Here is a 21,617-nt window from a genome sequence, read left to right on the forward strand (position 1 = left end):
GAAAAGAGACTTACTTAAACTAGTTTAACCAAATAGGAATATTTGTCTTTAAGTTTCAGGGATATGTAATGGATTCCAAAGCGGGGGCAGATATAACTAGGCCGCTGATATGAGCCCATGGTTTGTAGAACTGTAAGAAATCAGAAAGATTTTCCATCCTTCATCTTTGCTTCTTTCTGCAGATTTATTGTATACTTCTCACTGCAGTTTGATTTACCTGTTTCTCAGTCCTCAAGACCACAAAAAAAAATCCCTAGTTTTAATCTCCTCTGTTCAAGAGACAGAATGAAGCAAAAATAGCAGACTAAGAAAAATGCTTTTCCCAGGAAAGGCATTGTCATTAGCCCATTTAGAGTAAAGTATTCAGTACAAGAATCTGTTGTCAGGAAAGTCAGGCCAGGTGGTAAAACGTGGCTTCTGGGAACCACCCTTGTACTTTTGTGGCTCATGAGGTAATTTATAGAAAATTCTTAGCAATATGCCTGGCATCTGGAAATTTTCTTATACATGCTCATTTAAATGTGGGCAGGGGTCAGTGTAAGATGTCGTGTTTAAGACTGTTTCTGTTTGATGGTGTCAAACAATGAAGCAATGCCTAACACACTGTCTGGCACAGGGTAGAGGATGAATAAATGGCATATGCTGCTATAATTGTGCCAAATTGCTTTGATTATGTTTTTGTCTTCTCTACTAGCCTGTTAGTTTCTGAGCTACTGAGGCTTCGATTCAAGCCTGTATTCTCAGGACCTCGGACAGCTCCTGAGATCCAAAATTGTAACCACCGTTACCAATGCAACCGCAGGCTAGGGTCTTCTACCCAAGTGAACTGCCATGACCTCCCACTCCCTGTCCCCCTAAGCTTAGACTTTCTTGAGCCTTACAGTCAGGACCAGCCAAGCCTCAGCCCACTGTGCTCCTGAACACCTTCCTTATCCTTCCTCCCACCAGCCATGTCAGGAAGATCCCAGCATGCCTTGCAGCCAGCAGTGTCTGCATTATCTCATTGCAGAGACACAGTTGTCAACTAGCACATTTGCTGCTTTAATTAGACTAGTTTTGACAAGCTCCAAAACTTTGTTTTTGATTTTTATCTTTGGGATGATTTAAAGCACTGTAAAGCTGTGTAATTGTTGTGGGCAGGTCACATATCCACCAACCTCCATCTGCTTCCTCAGAAAGCTAACTATGCCAAGCTTGGAACAGAGCATGGAAAGCAGGCAATAAAAAGCGATTGCCATAGGTTAATGCTGTTCTCATGGCACACAGTTTTTTCCCCTATCTCTTGTGTTTTTGGCAGTATAGTTAAGTCACTATTTTGACCTTCCTTTCATTTCTGACCAATAAAAAATAATTCACATGCTAGTATTTTGGAGTTGCTGCTTTCAGAGAAGGTGAATATGTTTGCATGGTGCCTGGGAGTTTACAGAAACAGTTCACGTGAATTATCTCATTTAACATAAGCCTATGAAGCAAGGCACAGTGGTTATTACTGGTGGCATTTTACAGGTAAGAAGCCTAAGCTTAACAAGGTTTAAGGTGTAGAGCAAGATAACTTCAGTTTAATGAAATGAGTATTTGCTGAACATCCACTTTACTGCCATGGGCAGTGAGAAGGTACCAGGTATAATAAAAAGATTACTTGGGGCTTCTCTCGTGTATCCTTTTTCTTGCAACTACATGTTGCCTCCCTGACCTCACGTTTATTGAGTTTTGATCACTGGATAATTTGTGTCTATAGAGCATCTACTTGTATTTATTAAGACCACCTGCAGGTTTCAGCTCTCAGGAGGCAAAGTGTGGGGTCTGTACGGTGGGTTCTCCTTTTAGATATTTGTGAATTTATAATTTTGTGGGTGTTGGACTCCATTTCTACCACAAGCACTGGAGAAAGCCCTATTCTCTGTAGTTTCTCTTTTCCCTGAATTATTCCATGTAGGCTTCAGGATCTACCCTTACTTATATAGATGAATAAAAAACATTTTCTTCCCAGGAATGTTCATTATGGACTATTTAACAAAGGGAAATACACTTTAGGTGTTGATTGGTGAAGCCTTAGGCCACCCTGACTACTGTGTTGACCGTGGGCGTGCTGCTTCTCTCAGCCTCTGGATAATACAAACCCAACAAATTTGTCTTGAGTAATAAATGATTGCTCGTGACAACTATCCAAACATGTTCAGGCCTCTACCCTTTTAAATTATCTGCTATTTACTGCATCCCCTACTTTCCTAATCCTATTACAAGGCTTTTACTCCTCATTTCCCCTTCTTGGGATTAGTCTCTGAAATCCCTTCTCCTGGGGGGTATTCCAGTGAATACAAATACATTGGGGGAAATATTTTCCTTCTTCTCTGTTGAGTGTAAAACTTTGTCATCCTTCTCCGTTCCATACACTCAGCCCAGCACTGATTCACATGTTCCTCCAGCTGAATCTTCTGGGTTCCAGCATGAGCACCATGGGAAGGAAATTGTGACTCCGTTTGAACTTGTGATTTATGACCAGTCATGACATCGTGGAGGGGGACGTATTGCAAGTAAAACAGAGGAGATGAAAATTAAGTATTTTTCTCTCGGCTTCCCCTCCTTTCTTGTCTATCCAATGCTCCTACTACACAGATCTGCCTCTGGGCCCTTCCTCATGGAGTTCCCTGTGCAATGTCTCACCTTTTCCTCACCTCCACCTGTGAAATCCTGTTCATGCTTCAGTGTCTCCATGAAATGACAACTTTTCTGTGTAGTGCAGTGTGGCCTTTCCTTGGTCTGTATGATCCCAACGTTGACAAGTATTGCTCGATCAATGTTTTGGGCCCAGATCCCTGGAAATCATGTCTGAGAAGTTCTCATGAAAGCAATTTATTGAGGGATTGTTCAAAAGAGGGACCTGTGATGGAGTGAGGCAAGCAGGATGGGTCAAGAAAAGAAGTGAGACAAAACTAGGTTTCATGAACTCATAGAAACAGAGACTAGGATGGTGGTTGCCAGGGTCTGGGGGTGGAAGGAAGGGGGAGATGTTGGTCAGAGTACCAACTTCCAGCTGTAAGATGAATAAGTTCTGGGAATCTAATGTACAGCATGGTGATTTATAGTTAATAATACGGTATTATGTACTTGAAAGTTGTTAAAAGAGTAGATCTGAAATAACCTCACCACAAAAAAGAAATGGTAATTATGTGACATGATAGAGGGTATTGGCTAACCCCACGGTGGTAAGCATTTTGCAGTATATAAGTGTATCAAATCAACAAGTTGTATACCTTAAACTTATACAATGTTACATGTCAGTTACATCTCAATAAAACTTGGATGGGGTGAGGGAGAAGGCTTCAGAGAAAGCCTGGCGTCAGGCTGATCCCACAGGGAGTGCAAGAGTGTGAACTGGACACAGTAGTTGTCTTGCCCGACGAAAAGGTGGCTTAGAGCAGATTAGCTGTTGTCTAGAAGCTCCTCCCTGCGGTGGGGGAAGTATAACCTCTAGGCAGCTCCGGGGAGATACGCTGTCATAGGTAAGCCAAGGGCAGTCCTTCAGAGGAAGGTGCAGATCTGAGCCATTAGCAGCCAGCACCCACAGCTGGGGATGAGCTCACCCTCTGGGTCACACGATCCGGGCAGGACACCAACACCATCTGCTACAAATAATCAGTGAGGTCACTGCTAGAATCATCAGGAATCTCATGGACCTTTGTTGCATCCCAGACACTATTCTAGGCAATTTGGAATCAAAGATGATGGAGTTATGCCTGTGCGCAAGTTTCCTGAAGGCAAACTTTCAAAAGCACACAGAGTGAGACACGACCCAGACCCTACAGCAGGAGACCAGGTGGGAGCTCGTTTATATGAACAAGGCAGAATTGGAGTTATAGACGCTGGGGCCCGGGGGGGACCAGCAACATGTAAAGCAAAGCCGTCAAAGCTTTTGAATTACTGTTCCCTAGTCCTCTGCTTGAACAGGCTTGTTCCCGGGCTGGTTGAGGATGAACCTAAATGTCTCCAGCTTGGGGAGAGGCGCTATTCAGGACACAGAGAGTGCGGCGTTTACATGAGGCAGGACGTTAATCAAAGCAGCTTAGGGAAAAAAGGAGAATTTACTGGCATATGGCAAAAGTCAGGGGTGGATCTAACTTGAGTCAGGGCGGGACCAGGGAGCGATGAGTGTGCACTCACATGCTCTGGCTCCATCGCTCAGCTCTGCCTCCTTCTGATATCCTTATTCTTTTTTTTTTTTTTTCCAGTACACAGGCCTCTCACTGTTGTGGCCTCTCCCGTTGCGGAGCACAGGCTCCGGACGCGCAGGCTCAGCGGCCATGGCTCACGGGCCCAGCCGCTCCGCGGCATGGGGGATCTTCCCGGACTGGGGCACGAACCCGTGTCCTCTGCATCGGCAGGTGGACTCTCAACCACTGTGCCACCAGGGAAACCCTGATATCCTTATTCTTATACAGCTTCTATCCTTGTACTGGCTTCAAGAAACTCCATTCTAGCAGGTTCTCAGTCCTAGAGATAAGAGAGACCCATTCTCAGTAGTTGCAGCAAGAGTCACAGGATTGACTTCCCTGGGTGGAGTTTGTTGAAGGAGGTCATGGAGAGGATGTGACCACAGGTTGAGCCAAGGACTGAACCTGGGCAGTTGGAGGCTCCTCGACCCTCCCCTGTCCTTGGAATGTACACTCTGACCACCGTTCCCACAGGGGGAACTGTCTTCAAGGACGCAGCCTTGAGAGAGCATGTGTGGTTGAGACCATATGGATGGTGCATGTGACTGAACCCTATAAAGGCCTCTCTGTAAATTTTTAAGAATCCAGGGGCTTGGGGTGGACATCTACTCATTTTGTAGCCCAAGACAAGTCTGGTCCTAAGCAAGTCCCCTTGCCTATTAAACATGCTGCCTACTGGTCTGGAGCGTCGGCCTCTTTCTTCAGCCTCTTTGCCCTCCATGTACTGGGGGCTGGTTTGTGAACCAACAGGATTTGAGTCATGTGAGCAAACCTGAAATAATCACTGTTGTGAGGGATGGAGTTTACTGACTGCTCTGGCTAGTAGGCTACATGCCACCCACCCAAGGAACCTGAGTAGGTCAACCGTGAGTGAATCACGTGGCCTGAGAAGGGCAGAGTGAAGGGAAGGGTTCTTTCATTAGAAGAGAGATGCAGAGAAGGCAGAATCATCAACTATGTCTCATTGCAGCTCTCTTCCACCGGGTTTTCACTTCTCTGTCTTGAAGCGCGTGCACGGTGAACCACAGGGCTGCGAGTTCATTGCCGCTGGCAAGCTCAGGACACGACTGATTTGTCAAGTCATATTTAATGCTGGGCTTGTAAAGAAGGTTCTCATTTTCAACTGACAGTTTTTATGATGGAAGTCAAGCTCACTAGTTTATAATTGACAGGATTTTTATTCATTTTGGAGAAGTTACAGCATCCGGTGGCCTGCAGTTTTCGATCTATACAGACATTTCTGTTAACCTTGCAAAGCTGGAGAACTTAGCTTCTGCATTTTGTTACTGGTCGTGTCAATTTCTAGAAAGGTGACTTCACCCCAATCTCTTTGGGCAGTTTCCTTAAATTCAAGATTTATTTCCCTGGCCAAGGCCAGTGCCCAGAGGCTTGAATATTGTTGTCTGCTGACCTGTGTAACTTCTGGGAAAATGATTTTCTTGCTGTGATGTGAAATTGACTTTTCATCTTTGGTGACCAACCACTCCAGTTCACCTTTCTGTCGAGAGGGTATATATGAGCTTTGAGAATCAGATTGTTTACTTGTGAAGAACCGGAGAGTAATGATTGATCTCTGAGATGGCTTTGAAAGAAGTATTCTAAAAGTTATTCCTAATACTTTATCATTAAAAAAATAATAGTTGCAATTTAAGGACGCTAGGTTTTTGACTCACAGTATTGGGGGGATATCTCCTTTCTGCTCCTAAAGATCTCATGATGTTCCTCTGTGATAGCACCCTACACACCATCCTGGGAATACTTCTGTGTCATACTTTCACTGTATTCTTTTTTTTTCTTTTGGCTACGCCGCATGGCTTGTGGGATCTTAGTTCTTAGTTCCCCTACAAGGGATCGAACCCAGACCCTCGGCAGTGAAAGCTCGGAGTCCTAATCACTGGACGGCCAGGGAATTCCCCTTTCACTCTATTCTAGATCCTGAACCTGAGCGCACTCACTCATTCAGCTACAGATTCAGTGAGCACTCATTTTTTGGTGAGTTCCAGTGTCTTCCTGTCGATGACTATCCAGCAGCTTGTTGTGATTCTGGTGTTCTCGCGAGAGGGAGTGAGCGCACGTCCTTCTACTCCGCCATCTTGGTTCAGGGCCTCAATTGTCATATTCTTATAACTCCAAATCCAGTGGAGCATGCTTTGTTTCTCAGAAGTTTCATTGTATCTCAACACTGACTTGTTAGGTGTCCATCAGTCACTGCAGCAAAGTGGGGGCAATGCTCTGATTGGCTTGGCTGGCTCACATGTTCCATTTCTGGAGCCAGGGAGTGAGTCTGTGCTACCACAAGCATGTATAGTAAGAGGAGGGTGGCCTTCCAAAGGGCAGTCAAGGTGCTGTTAGCAGAAAAAAAGGATCAATAAGTTCTGGGTGTTCAAAACATACCCAGTGTCCACCATACCTGGAGAGAAAGATCACTGAAATCCAGAGTGGGAGAACCTCCACCCCATAGTATTCCTCCTCTCCCACTTCTAGGACTTGTCCACTCCAGCCAGAGGCAGAGATTTAGCAAAGGAGGAAAGGCACATTCAGTGAATATTTGTTGAATGAATGAATGAATACTTTTACCTACCACATATGCCAAAGGCCATGCAATTTACATGCCACAATGTGGATTTAAGAATTTCTGAGGGATGGACAGTATACTCTGTCCATCGGGAGGAATGGGTTAAATGAGAGAGTATCCGTGCTGAGGGAGTTGGAGAGAAGACAAGAGTGCCATGAGCGTGGAAGTGTTCAAGGTAGGGGATGATTCCAAAGTTTGGGCAGGAAAGCCTCTCTGGGACTGGAACCATCCATTTCATGGTGCATTGGGATATGGTGGCTAGATTCAGGCCATGTTGGCTGGTTTTCCACCTCTGATTCTCTTGGATTGATCCCATCATCAGAATATTCAAGTATGCAGACAGTTAAAACTTTGTCAGGGTTGAGTGTGTATATGATCCCTTCTGTGCATTTGAAATATTGAGGGACTGGGCCGCTCTTTCCTACCTCAGTTCCCCTCATTGGCAAAGAAAGGAATTCTCTTCATCTGTCACTGTGGGGCAGGAGGAGAATACAGCTGCATATACCTCCCCTCCAGGGAAAGAGTAGAGAAGACCCTCCTGAGTTCCCTTCCTTAGGAGGACACAAATGACATACAACCAAAGTGAAAAGACTGCCACACAACCTTCATGAGATTTAGAGCTCTGTGGGTCAAGTATAACTGAGCTTAGAGGAGCGACTCGATAAAAAACAGCGTGCGGCTCAATCAGAGCACGTGCTGTGGTCCATCTTGTTTCTGAACGATAGGCAGTCCTCAAATTTCATGTTCTGTTTTTTGTTTTAAATAATTCACAATTTGCATATTATATTTTGACATCCCTAAATAGTTTTCTACGTGTTGAATCTGGCCTTTTAGTTGCTATCCTCCTAATGATGATTTGGAGCCATTTCTAGGGGGTGGAGGGGGTGGGATGTGCTGCTTGCCAACGGCCCTGTGATGGAGGAAGAACCAGGTCTCTGTTGACTCAGTGGCAGTTGGTGGTGGGTGGGCAGAAAGGAAGTGCTACCTTCCCTGCCCTCTCCCACTTCAGCCAGGGAAGCAAAGATGGTCCCCATGTCTCCAATCCTAGTTTTCTTCAGCCCAGGTGTCAAGGGCACCACTGAGTTTCCAGACCACTGAGGTCCTAGAGTCTCTTCTCCTGGACCAATCTCCTTTCCAACCTCCTTGCTCATCAGACCACACTGCCCCTACCACCTCCTCCTTCTGTGGGCAGATGGTGGGCTGTGCTACCTTGTGGATGGGGAGACTCACCGCTCCGTCACAAGGGCTTGTTTTACAATAGTGGGGCATGGAAGTTCATCCAGTGGTCTTGGATATCACTTGTCTTCAAATAAGCTTTATACTGAAGTGTAATATACACACAGAAAAGGGCACAAATCACGTGCGTGGCTTGGGGAATTTTCACAAAGGGAACGTACTTGTGTGACCAAAACAGCACCTTATTTACTAGTGCCCCCAAATTACCCATTGTTCTCATTCGTCATCAAATATCTTTCCTAGTTTTTAACTTTATATAAATGAAATCATGTGTCACACACTCTCGTGTTTAGCTTCCTTGGCTCAACATATATTTGTGAACTTCATCCATGTTTTTGTATGTAGCAATGGTTCATTTTCATCGCTGCACCATTTACGACTACAAGACTATATCACAGTTTATTTATTTATTTGGCTGTTGTTGGACATTTTTCCCCCAATGCTGGGCTACTGTGAATCATGTTGCTTTGACCGTTCTATTCCATGTCTTTTGATTCATGGATGTATTTATTTTTGTTGGATATATACCTAAGAGTGGAACTTCTGGGTCTTAGGGTACACATTTGCTTTTGTAAGTACTCCCAAGCAGTCTTCCAAAGTGATTGTAATAACATAAACCCATGTCAGCAGCAGTGTAAGAGTTTCAGTTGCTCTATATATTTGTTATTTAAAGAAAAAGCTCTTCTGGTAGCTGTGTAGTTATGTCTTCTTGTGGTTTTAATTTAGCATTTCTTTGTGACTGAAGGTGTGGAGAATCTTTTCATGTGTTTATTGGTCGTTTTGATATTCTTTCTGTGAAGTGCTTGTTCAATTCTCTTAACCACATTCTGTTGGGTTACCTGTGTTTTCCTTATCGATTTGGAGGAGTTTTCTAGCAATCTTGGATATGAGCCTTTTGTTGGATATATGTACTGCAAATATCTTATTCAATGGTGACTTTGATTTTTTTAAAGTTTTAAGTCTTAAAAATGTCCCGTTTATTCATCTTTTAACCATCTTAGCGGTTACTTTTTTTGTGTGTGTGTTCTATTTAAGAAACTTTGCTCCCTCCAAGGCCATATTTATATTTTCCTATATTACCAGCTAAACATTTATTGTTTTATCTTTCACATTTAGATCTGTAATTCATCTGGAATTGATTTTTGTTTATGGTGTGAGGTAAGGATATTATCCAATGTGTATAAAGAAATATTTATAAATCTGTGATTTGCATTGTTGTCTATAGAAATTAAACATTTAGAAAGATCCACATGCCGATCATCAAAGGATGAAATAGTGAGGGCACAGACAGACAACAACCTATTATTCATCCATTTACAGTGTGGATTAAAACTGACAAGTGGATAAACAAAAGTTTGTTATATCTAGAAAATTGAATGTTACTTAGCAATAAAAAAGAATGAAGTACTGATACATGCTGTACCATGGGTAAACCTTGAAAACACTAGGCAGTGACAAAAGATCACATATTGCATGATTCCATTTAAACAAATGGTCCAGAGCAGGCAAATCCATAGATAGATTCTCATTGACACATAAGTTTCCCATGATATTTCATTAACAGGAAGTAGTGGATTTTTAAATGGTACATATATTATGATTCTATTTTTGTTTAAAGAAAAATATTTATCTTTTGAAGATGTCTTAAAATTGGAGTGTTGCTGTGTAAGCTGAGATTCAAGTCACCTATATTAATATTTCTTCCCCTTTGTTCTCAAAATGTAGACACTGTTCAGGCATCGATCATTCTGCATGTACTTCACTATTAAATGATTTGCACTGATTTTTGTGGGTTCTGGGTTATTATGCTGATGGGGACCTGGAATTAGAAAGACTTGAAATGCTGGGCAAAGGGAACTTTTGTGTTATTGATCAGCCTAAGCCTTGGAGCTACATGGGGAGATGCCAGTAGCCTTGCTCTCATGACATTGGGAAGCATCCGTCATCAATAAAATCAAAGTCGCCTAAGATTTTATGACCCAGGTTTTTCTTTGTGCTATATTATGCCACACCACAAAGACCACAGTCTATAAAAAGATGACAGTCAGGTTTATCAGTTATACATGTGTATATATGTATGTTCCTGTGTGTGGTGTGTGTGTGTGTGTTTGTGTGTAAAATGGATGCTTCACTTACTTCTCTGTACTTTTTGATATTGTCTAGGTTATTCATAATCTGCTTGAATAATTTTATAATTAGAGAGATGGACAATTTTCATTTTGGAGGAAAAGCAGTTATTTATAGTATTGATTCTATGACAGTCAGTATCTCTAGGATGAGACAAGAGGAAATTATATCTGAACTTACACATCATTTTTTGTTTTTAAGTACCTTTCTATTTTGCTTTTTGGATACTTATCATGGGCTAGGCATGGAAGCAATTATTATCCCATTTTATGAATGAAGAGACTGAGGCAGAGAGAATCAGTATCTTACCAACTCTACACAGTAAACAAGAGAGCAGAGGAAGAAAAGAGCTGCCAGATTACGGGCAGTTCTGGGCAGGAGTATGATGGTGGGGATGGGGTGGATGGGAGCTGTGGTGAAAAGAGGGACATGGTAAAGGAAGTGGATAAGACAGACTTTTGACAATGTTGCCAGGGACTAGCCCTGGCTGGTTCCTTCCAGTTTGGCTGAGCTACATTTGAGTCTCAGTCCTGTTGTTTCCTAATTACGTGGTATCTGGAAATTCACAGTACTTCCTGAGTTTGTTTCTTCACTTGTAAAATGGAAAAGATGCCATATGCCTCATGGGTTGTCTTGAAGATCAAATGGAATAATGAACTCTCAGACACTCTCTACATGAAAGGGTTACGCATTTGCAGGATTTTAATATGCAGTCAGTCACATGACCTGTCTCTTAGTCACTACTTGAGCTTTCGTTTTATATTTTGTGGTTTATTTTGTTTAATATCCTCTGGGTTCTCCCATTTGTCACATAGGAAGAGTTGGTCAGACTCAGAGAACTGCGATTTGTGGTCTTGTGCTATGCCTTTTACATCGGATGGCCTTTCTTACAATTTTGTCACTTTCAAAACTTGAAAACACAAAGCAGTCCTCTCCACCTGGATTTTGGCGCTTCTTCAGGGCTCCTGTCTCCTTTGGTGGAAATGAGTGTTCTGAGTTCTGGACGCTGATTTCCCTGGGGGCTCCCGGGGCTGCTTGCACCAAATGGTGCTTGTGAACCTGAAGATGTTAAGTAGCCCTTGAGCAGGGGCTGGCTCAGAGCCAGTGTCGGTCTGTGGAGGATATCTGTCCTCAGCCCTTTCCACCTCCCTTTCTGTGTCCTCCCTGAACTCCTAGGGTATTCTTGTCATTGTAACCATCACCCACCCCCGCATGTCATCATCTTCTGTGAGCCCGGGATCGCTCATTCACCTGAACCAGCTGAACCCCAAAAAATGCCTGAGCTGCATGTCCCGTCTGTAGGGAGATGTTTCCCAAAGTGAATTCTATAGAACGTGGTTCTGTGATATACTCCATGGTATAGAGGTTCTAGAGTCAAATTTTGCAGACTCTGCTTATGATGGTCTCTTCTGGAAATTCTTAATATATAGCTTATTAAGGGCTCTGAGGATTCTTGCTTCTTTTACAGTGGCCTGTTGTTTCTTGAAATATTATTTTTCTTGCTCGGTTCTCATTTTCTTCTCCTTCTGTGATTCTTATTATTCTTATCATACACGTATGATATTGCCCCACAAGTCTCTGAAGAGCTCCCTGATATTGTCCCCCAGGGCCCTGTTCATTTTTTTTTTTTTCCTCCAAGATTTTTCTCTCTTCTCTTCAGATTGAACAATTTCTGTTGACCTATTTTCAGGTTCATTGACTCTTTCTTTTGTCATTTTCAATTTTCTGTTAAGCTCATCCAAGTATTTTATTTCAGTTTTCAGTTCTAGAATTTCCATCTGGTTCTTTTATATAGTTTCCATTTCTTTGCTGAGATTCCCTATCTGTTCACTCATTTAGATTTAGATTACATTTTCTATTAATTCAATGAACATGACAGCTGCTTTAAAATTGTAGTCTGCTAAATAATACATCTGTGCTAGTTTGTGTTTGGTTTTTAATTTTCTTGACTGCAAGCCATGTATTATTTTTCCTTGCATGTCTAGTACTTTTGAATTTTTAGTGAACAAAGTGAATAAAGAATATTGACGTTTTAAATTGGAGGTGGCTCAATTAATAGCTAATCACCTTGAATTTGTGTTGATTTGCTTTTGTGCTTTGTAAAGATTGATCTGTGAAAAACCTAAGGTGTTTCTCAAGCCCCTATAATTTGGGAAGACCCAATCTCTAAGCCTGTCTCTGTTGTAGGTCTTATCATGTCTTGATTTCAGGATCTGTTGGGGTGTGTCTAGTGCAGGCATAACTGTAGGATGTGGTCCTTAAACCTAAATCAGGGCCCTTCTGATTTAGGTTGAGAACTTACTCCTCTCTTGCTGGGCCAGAATTTCAAAGTCCTGGACACTGTTCAACCTCTAGTAGTATCTCTATTCTGCTTCCTATGGTAAGCCTCTTGGAGTGTCATTCATGTTGCTTGTGCAGCCTTGCCTTCAGTCATTGACTTGTAGGTGACCTCCCCGACATACACATGTGTACAGCTTTGTCCCCTCCAATGCCCTGTTCCACATGATTCTGGCCACTCTGCAATTCAGCTTGTTGTTCTTTTTTTTTTTTTTTTTTTTTGCGTTACGCGGGCCTCTCACTGCTGTGGTCTCTCCCGTTGCGGAGCACAGGCTCAGCGGCCATGGCTCACGGGCCCAGCCACTCCGCGGCATGAGGGATCTTCCCAGACCGGGGCACGAACCCGTGTCCCCTGCATCGGCAGGCAGACTCTCAACCACTGCGCCACCAGGGAAGCCCCAGCTTGGTGTTCTTTGTCTCCGGTTCACAGTCAGGAAGTTCCCTCGCAGAGAGCTCGGGCAATTATGAGGCTCACCTGTGAATTTCTCTTCTCTTGGGAATATCAGTTTGTGTAGTCTGTTGTCACATGTCTGAAAAACCGTTGTCTTATATGCTTTTCTCAGTTTCATGATTGCTTATTTCAGGAAGGCAAGTCTGATACCAGTTGGACCATCATACCTGGAAGCTCAGAGTTGATATTTTAAGTAACTGTTTTGCCATTGTGTGCCATATAACCCATTTTCAAATGGTAATGGCATTTTTTTCCTGCCTTCAAACCCTGTAATCTCAGAAAAAAAATCTCAAGGTCCCATCTCTAAGCATGTGTTTGACTCTAAATTCCATATCAATAAGAATTAAATGCAAGAGATAGAAATCAACTTAAGTATTTTAAGCAGAAAGGCATTTGGTAAAAGGAATTCAGTGCTAATGAAATCGCTGGAAGGAATCACTCCCAGATCAGTATAGAATAGCTTAACCAGGGGTGCTTCTATTTCTGAGACTGTCAGGGAAGCTCTCCTGGAATAAAGGACTTCTACTATCATTTCAAATGCCTATTGGAAGATACAGAGCTGGACAGTAGACCCTGAAATGCTACTGCAGAAAATCTTCACATTCCCAGAGTCTTCCTTACCAGCAGAAGCAGCACCCAAAAGGCAGATGAGTTGGTTCAGCATATTTCTACCTTTCAAATCCCGCTCAAAAGCATCTAATTGGTGGAATCTGATTTGTATCCAGACCTTAGCAAGGGAGTCTATGAAATGTGGATTTTGCCTTTCCAGTCTCCCCTAGAAAGATGAAGGGAAGGACTTTGAATGAGCCAGTCCACGATATCCAGCAAATACTTTTCTCTCTGTTTAGGATTGCCTTTTCATCCTGTCGATGTCAAATATTACCTCCTCCTTCAAGTTCATTTGTTAATCTTGTGTTATGTAGCTCATATACCCATTGCAATGTTTTTCCAAATGGTTTTATCATTATTTATGATTCTCTTTTCCCCACTAGGCAGAAAAAAACAAAAACAAAACGAAACAAACTCAGGGGTGAGAGTCACCTGTAAGTCATTGGCTGAGGGTTAGAGACTGTGGCTTATTCATTCTTAACACCAGTGTCTAGTCCAATAGTTAGTATGTAATGCTGAATGCATGCTTACTGACTGAATTAACGAGTCCTAAAAGAATAACGGCCATTCCATGTCTTCAGATCACGCGACATTAGGAAGATGGCCCTGCGGGGGGAACGACCTTGATCAGAGGCTGACATCTATCTCACCCCATATTCAGAGTCTTTCTATGTGAGCTAGTGGGTGAAGATTGAAAAATCCCACACACCTGATTTTCTGGAGCCAGGAAGAAGAGACTAACAATGCTTTCACTGGATTCTGCAAGATTTAAAGAAATTAATTCATCACAGTGGTTTGTGTGTGTGACTGTAATCTTGGATCCAGGGGGACAATTCTGAGCCCTGGATCCAGGCTTTCAGAAGGAATATAATAAGTCACTTACCACCTGTACATTTCTGATCTGTGAACTGGAAAAGAGAACACTCCCGGGGCCGGGGGGTGATGCATGCATATGCTTAGCAAATGGCTTCCCTTGCAGTGGCTGGGATAGATGGTGTACCTCTTGTAGGCAAACGATCCTGTTCCCAAAGGAGCCCTTCCCACTCCCTGGTCCCTCATTAGATGTAGCCCATTAGTAGCGCTGGCCCAAATTCTGCCTCCCGGATCTTGGCAATGGTGTTCGAGCTTGTTTCAGGCTTAGCCCAGCTTGTTGGAATTTTGCTGGTCCTGCATGCGATGGGGAAGCTTGTGTTTGTGTGTGCACGGTGTGAGTCCCCATCCTCTATCTATTCTACTTCTCCCTGACACAGAATCTTAGCACTGAGACACAGAACCTGGGAGGGCGCTGGGTTGGTGCTAGAGAACCCGGCTCCTGCCCAGCTCCTCCTCTGATGATGCCCATGGGCAGTCACATCCCCCCTCAGCCAGGACGGCACAGCTACCTAACCTACTTGCAGTCGACCTGACATATATGAGCAATAGTTTGTCACCGAGGCTGTTTGGATTGCTTTTTTGCAGCATCATTGTGGTAATAGGTAACTGCCACTCCCGCAGTTCTCTCATTAATGATATTCGTTTATTCATTCAACAAATATTTGTTGAGTACTTCCTTCATTCTGGGTACTTCCCGGGTCCTCCAGCCAGTGAGGGGGACCCTGGGTTGTGAAAAGTTGTGCTCTTGTACCTGGATGTTACTATTTCCCACTCTAAGAGATGTGTTCGGATTCAGGCTTACTTATTATCATGCATTTGTTTTTGTGTGTGAGGGTGTGTGGAGGAGAGGGCATTTGGTACAAACCAGTCCCTGGGAGAATGCTCAGTTCTGGGAACAAACTTCAGATGAAGTCCCTGGACCCTTAATTTCTAGGCTCTGAATCAGGTGACTCTATCATATACTGCCCACCTCACACCCCATCCCCGCCCAGGACGTGTGACCTGGGCGAGCTATGTTTGTTTCTAACTGTAACTTAAACCATTCGAGAAAACATATGGGAGAATATAGTTAAATTTCCAAATATACAGTGCAGAGAAGATGTTCTATGGGAGTTTAGGAAAAGAAATGATTAATAGGCAATAATTTTTAGGAAGAGTCTTCATGAAAAAGACAGGGTTTGACTTTGTTGGTAATCATGACGATCTTGATTATATTTACCTGTTATAGTGATTTATAGCTTACATTATCTTAAGGCCATTAATACTGCTACTGCTTCTATAATTTCTTGGGTTTCTACCATGTACCAGGCCTGCACCAAACACCTTGTGTACATTTTTTAATTTAATTCTTACAACAGCCCTTGCAGTCAGAGGCAGGGAAACTTTGTGTTTCCAGTTATGGGTGACGACACTAAAGCCGAGAGAGGTTAAGTGACTTACCTGGGGCCACAGAGCTAACAAGTGGCAGAACCAAGATCCAATCCAGTCTGCCTGTTTCCAGACCATGGCACTGGGCTGCTTCTGGATGTACTTGGTCCTTGATATAATCCTGTGCAAAAGACAATTCATATATAATTTTTTAATCCTCATTTTATACGTCAAAAAGCCAAGTTTCAGGAAAGCTACATGATTTCCCCAAGGCCAATTAACTAGTTAGAAGCACAGACAGTTCAATCCTATATTCCGAATATATTTCATTTTAGTTCAGTTTTTAAAGTTAAAGGGGCCAGTATATAGACTCAGTAACTCCCTTCAGCTCCTTTGGGTGATACTGGGAGAGGAGGAGAGACTGCTGGAGGTGCTGAGAGCGGAGACAGCTGGTCCAACATTTATTTTCCATTGAGTCTTTCAAAACAAAGCTGTGGGTGAGTGAAGCAAACAGCAGGAAGAACAGTTTTGTGCATTGGGGCTTCAACTTTTGGAGAGAACCCATCTGGACTCCTCCCCTGCAGCTGTGGGGCATTTAGAAGCTCACTGGCTCTGGGCTCCTTCCCAAGGGCTCCTCGGGTGGCCTCCTCCCTCCAGTCTGTTTCTCTCTCAAGTGAAACCAGCACCTTCCAACATCTTTTATCTCTTCTGCTCCCCGAGACGTGCACCAAGACACGCGCCTCCACAGATGGCTCAATTAAATCTGGAAGGACCCTTGACACGTGACTAGAGAGCTGAGATCAGGAAAGCTGACTTTTCTAAGGACTTTCTCTAAAAGGACAGAACCTGAGTTTCCCCTTCTTGTCTAAAAAGATGTTTCTTATGGAGAACAGTATGGAGGTTCCTTAAAAAACTAAAAATAGAACTACCATACGACCCAGCAATCCCACTACTGGGCATGTACCCTGAGAAAACCATAATTCAAAAAGTGTCATGTACCACAATGTTCACTGCAGCTCTATTTACAATAGCAACCTAAGTGGAAGCAACCTAAGTGTCCATCGACAGAGGAATGGATAAAGAAGATGTGGCACGTATATACAATGGAATATTAGCCATTAAAAGGAACGAAATTGAGTTATTTGTAATGAGGTGGATGGACCTAGAGTCTGTCATACAGAGTGAAGTAAGTCAGAAAGAGAAAAACGAATACCGTATGCTAACACACATATATGGAATCTAAAAAAACGGTACTGATGAACCTGGTGGCAGGGCAGGAGAAAAGACACAGATGCAGAGAACTGACCTGAGGACACAGCTGGGGAAGGGGAAGCTGGGACGAAGTGAGAGAGTAGCACTGACATATATACACTACCAAATGTAAAACGGATAGCTAGTGGGAAGAAGCCGCATAGCACAGGGAGATCAGCTCAGAGCTTTGAGACCACCTAGAGGGGTGGGATAGGGAGGCTGGGAGGGAGGCTTAAGAGGGAGGGGATATGCGGATATATGTATATGTATAGCTGATTCACTTTGTTGTACAGAAGAAACTAACACACCATTGTAAAGCAATTATACTTCAATAAAGATATTGAAAAAATAAAAGGGTGTTCTTTCTAAAAGTAAAAGGAATTTTCAAGGTTGTCTACTTCAAGATCCTAACAGTGGCACTTCCTTCATTTATCTTGTTCTTCATTTATTTATTCAGCAAATGTCTGTACATATACACACACACATATTTATAATATGCATGTGTAGATAGATAGAAAGATAGATACACAGATAGATCGATCAATTGATTGATCGATAGATAGGCTGATGCCTGGCACGCACAATGCCAAGCACAGAGCTGCCATGATGGACAAAATAGGTGTAGCTCAAGTTATACCCATGTAGCCAGTTTAGTGAGGGAAATAAACATTAAATGAATTATAAAATATTTTTATTTTAATATAATAAATTTATAAAAATAAATGAATCACCAAAGGTGCTTTATGCTATCAAACACATAACGGGGCTGTGAGATCGTGAAGCAGGTAGACCTCGCCTGTTCAGGGCGAGTGTTCTCCAAGCTGAGATGAGAAGGCCAGGTGGGGGGGTTGGAGGACAAGGGGGCTGGGGAGGAAGGAGAAAATTTGGGTGAAGGGGCCCACGTGTGTGCAGGTTCCAAGGTGGAGAGAAGTGGAGTTTTCCATGTTAGAGAAACATGAGCAAACCAGTGTGGCCAGAGCGTGGGGAGGAGAGGACGGGGAAGAGAGGGGAGCTTGCAGGTGTAGGTGCCCATTCCCCCAGGGCCCAAAGAGTCATTGGAAGAGTTTGGCGAATGAAGTTCCCACGGAGAGCACACAAAGCCCCCTGGACGGTGAGCAAGCATCCGCGGGGGTAAGGGGGCGGTGGAGCTCGCTAGCAGCTCCAAGGTCAGGAGACGGTGTTAGTCCTGGGCTTTGAACCCCTGTATGGGCGGTGGGGCCATCTTTCCTGGTGACTAACCTTGTGAGTCAGCAGGTCCCTCCCTCTGGTCCTCAGCCCCCTCGCCTCTGTCAGTGCAGAGAATGACATCACCCTGCCCACGGCTGGGGAAGCGAACGGTACCTCCCGTGAGTGAGCTCTGAGAGGACGAGGGGTCTAGCAAGTGCAGAGTAAAATCAGGACACCGTTGTGTCCTAGGAGAGGAGGCTAAATCCTGTGAGAGCCATGGGGGGATGTCGCTTCCAGCTGGGGATGGCAGGGAAGAAGCGTCCAGCCCAGATGTTGTAAAGGGAAAGCGGGGGAGGGTTTGAATGAGGGCATGGAGAGAGGAGGCATCCCGGGCAGAGGGCGTAGCGTGGGCCAAGGCACAGAGGGGATGAGCCCGAGGGACGATGAGAAGGTCAGGCTGGGGCCCTGCAGGGCCTGGAGCTTCCAGGGCTTTGCCTGAAGCCTGGACTTTCATCTCCTGCCACTGCCTTTCAGTAACCGTATTCCTGTTTTGTACCTCTTCGTGTATTGGAGAAGCAAACGACTTGTCTGGAGAACGGTTAATGAGAACAAGCGCTCACTCTCTTAGTAAAAAACAAAATCTCCCTCAAATGAAAGCTCCCCATTCGAGCAGCTGCTCTTCTTGGCTTCTGGGGACTCTGGCCGGTGCTCAGTGAGTGTGGGGCTGGGGTGAAGTACCTCCGACTGGGCTCCCACCCTCCTCACCTGGCCCCATCCGGCCCCTGACCTGGGCGATGCAGGCTGACAGCTCGAGTGACAGGCTTTCATCCGGTTCTGCTCCATTTCACCCTGAAACGCAATCCCTTGGCTCCCAAATTGCTGCGACCCACTTCCCTGCTTGTGCTGTGGAGAGAGGCACAGAGAGGGAGTGGAAAGGGGCGGAAGAGCCCACCCCACATGGGATTCCCATGGACTTGTCTCCCTTATTTTGAGATCTTGCATTTTTTGCACTTTTCCAAGAGATGTTAAGAGTCAGGTCGAGGAGACAGAACACTGGGTTCAAATCCCGACTTTGTCACATGATTGCTGTGTAACCTTGCGGGGCCGTTTACCCTCTCTGGGCCGCAGTTTCCTGATCTGTAATATGGGGACATAATGCTGCTTTTATCATCGGGTTGTTGTAAAGGTTAAAATACTGAATTTATATAAAGTCCTTAGGACACAGGCTGACACATAGGAGGCACCCTATTATTTTTGAACAATGTGGAATTATAAAAGGATTTTCAGCCAGGGAACAACAGGGTCAGCTCTGCACTTGAGAAAGATTCCTGCTGGGAAGGAGAGAGAGAAGATACTGAGCCAGGCACAAGGATGGAATCTGTGCCTCCTGTTCTGGTCCTGGGCGGGGTGGAGGCCACGCTCGCTTTCAGTGGGAACTCAGGGTTCATTTAGCTAAAAATAAATGGGCTGGACTTCAGTTTCTTCATTCCTCAAATCCATTTGGCAGGGCCCTTGAGAGCTGGACCAGAGCACCTCGGGGAGCCTGAGGCCAGCACTTCACCGGGAATGAGGCAGAAATGGGCCTGTCTCGGGGCCGGACCGCCTGCCTGCGAGCTGCCATGATTCCTCTCGTCACATTGATGCTCAGCCAGAGTTAGGAACACTAGAGATGATCCGTTCTGCGCATCATTAATGAATCCCGTGTAGAGGAAAGGCGGGGGGTAGGGGATGGGTGCGTTTTGAGTCAGCTCTGGCGATCCCTTTACCTTCCTGACAATGGCTATTTCAAAACTTAAGAAGGGTTTTCTGGCGTTGAGGCCCTACCCCCGACCCCCGCCAACTGTGCTTTAAGAAATGTCTGAGTCCACTTCAGGGCCATTGGTGGGAGGCGTGATCAAGTCTTCCCCTGGGGCCTGAGCAGTGAACTTAAGGAGGATGGAAGTTAAAAGAAGCTCCGGGCTTCAGGGACTGAAGGATCCCATGGTAGACACACCCTTGTGTATTTTAATAAACCTATTTCTGTTTCTATTTGTGATAAGTGGTTCCCTCTAAAGAGTGGGATCAAGGACTAGCACCCCCTTTTGCCTTGGCCCAAGAGCAGTGAGTGCTACTGGAAGGCCCTAGCCTCCAGTTCTAAAAATTTAGCACTTGACCCAAAAATGGTCAATCAGTTCATTATAACCTCCTGGAAAACCCAGCTTGTTTGGGGGTGGCACACGGTATGACAAGCCATTCCAATGAAAGTCTACTTTGTTTTTAAACCTGCTAGGAATGAGAAGCTCTTTGCTTCCCTAGTGCTAACTTAGCTGTGAAGATACAGGACTGAAACCAGCAGAGGCAACCATGAAGAAAAATTTTGCCTGGGAAAGAAGTCAACACAGAGGAAACAGAGTTGAGAAATGGAGACAGACGGCATCTCAATGGCATATTTTGAGCACCTGGATCCAGCCATGCCTGAAGCCATTGTAACACTAGACTTTTCTGTTACATTAACCGAAACAGTGCATCATTTTTGCTTAAATAATCTTAAGTTGGGTTTCTTTGACTTGCACCCCCCAAAGCCCTTGGCTCGTGTCGGTGACGCTATTATCTACATTTTGCAGATAAGGAAATCGAGACTTAGAGTCTAACGACTTTCCCGAGGTCACAGAGCTAGTGAAGGTAGATCTGGGAGCTAGCCCCAAGCAGTCTGAGCCTGGAGCCTTTGCCCTTAACGAACACACGACAGAGGTAAGCACAGGGTGCTTGGGAGGTCAGAGGAGAGCCACCTGCTGTGCTGTAGGATCATCAGAAAAAATTTTTCATAGAGGCTGACGCCTTAACCGAGAGTTGCGGTTCAGGTGGAGGTGTGGGGAGAGGCAGGCACCAAATCACAGAAGTGTGAGATGACATGCCGAGTGCTGCGGCCCATGCGCAGTGCAGCCCGTGAGCTGGGAGGGGGCAGGAGATGAGCCTGACCATCCGTCAAGGCCCATGCCGTGGGGGGGGGTGTCTGTGGGATGACAGTATTATCAGTATTGGGGGGAAATGTATGGTTTTTGTGTGGTTGAGCATGAGGGTGAATTTTCACTCTAGATGTGTAATTGAAATAGGAATGCAGTGACGGGATTTCTGAGAAGAAACAGGAGGCACGGAGACCATCCGGGTAGCTGATGGTGAGGACCTCAGCAGAGCAGGCTGAGTGGGATAAAGAGGAATGTAGGGGATGAAGTAGTTAAGGGATAACAGTAAGAGGGATTGGCGATGATTTAGGGGGAGGAGGTAAGATAAAGGATGAAATCAAGGATGATGCTAGGCTCCTGGCTTGAGCGATTGGGTGATGGTGGGAGGAAGGGTCAGTGAACGGGACAGAGCATGAGGTCAGTTTGTGGTGAGATAGAACATTAAAAAAGCAACAATATCATTCCTCTCC

At 44.5% G+C, this 21,617-nt stretch overlaps 1 protein-coding gene across 4 annotated transcripts in view; it reads left to right on the forward strand.

The window, feature by feature from the left end:
- Positions 1-17,392, forward strand: part of ZFAT (zinc finger and AT-hook domain containing) — a 244,589-nt gene extending 227,197 nt beyond the window's left edge. For all 4 annotated transcript variants that reach the window (XM_030764163.2, XM_089898687.1, XM_022555539.2 and 1 more), the window contains one exon: positions 1-17,392. This exon is cut by the window's left edge and continues 42,324 nt beyond it. The gene's annotated coding sequence lies outside the window, so the exon portion shown is untranslated.
- Positions 17,393-21,617: the final 4,225 nt, after the last annotated feature.

This window comes from Delphinapterus leucas, chromosome 17 (assembly GCF_059928025.1).
Source record: "Delphinapterus leucas isolate spDelLeu-1000000601 "Yukka" chromosome 17, BTC_Dleu_Yukka2, whole genome shotgun sequence".
Lineage (NCBI taxonomy): Eukaryota > Metazoa > Chordata > Mammalia > Artiodactyla > Monodontidae > Delphinapterus > Delphinapterus leucas.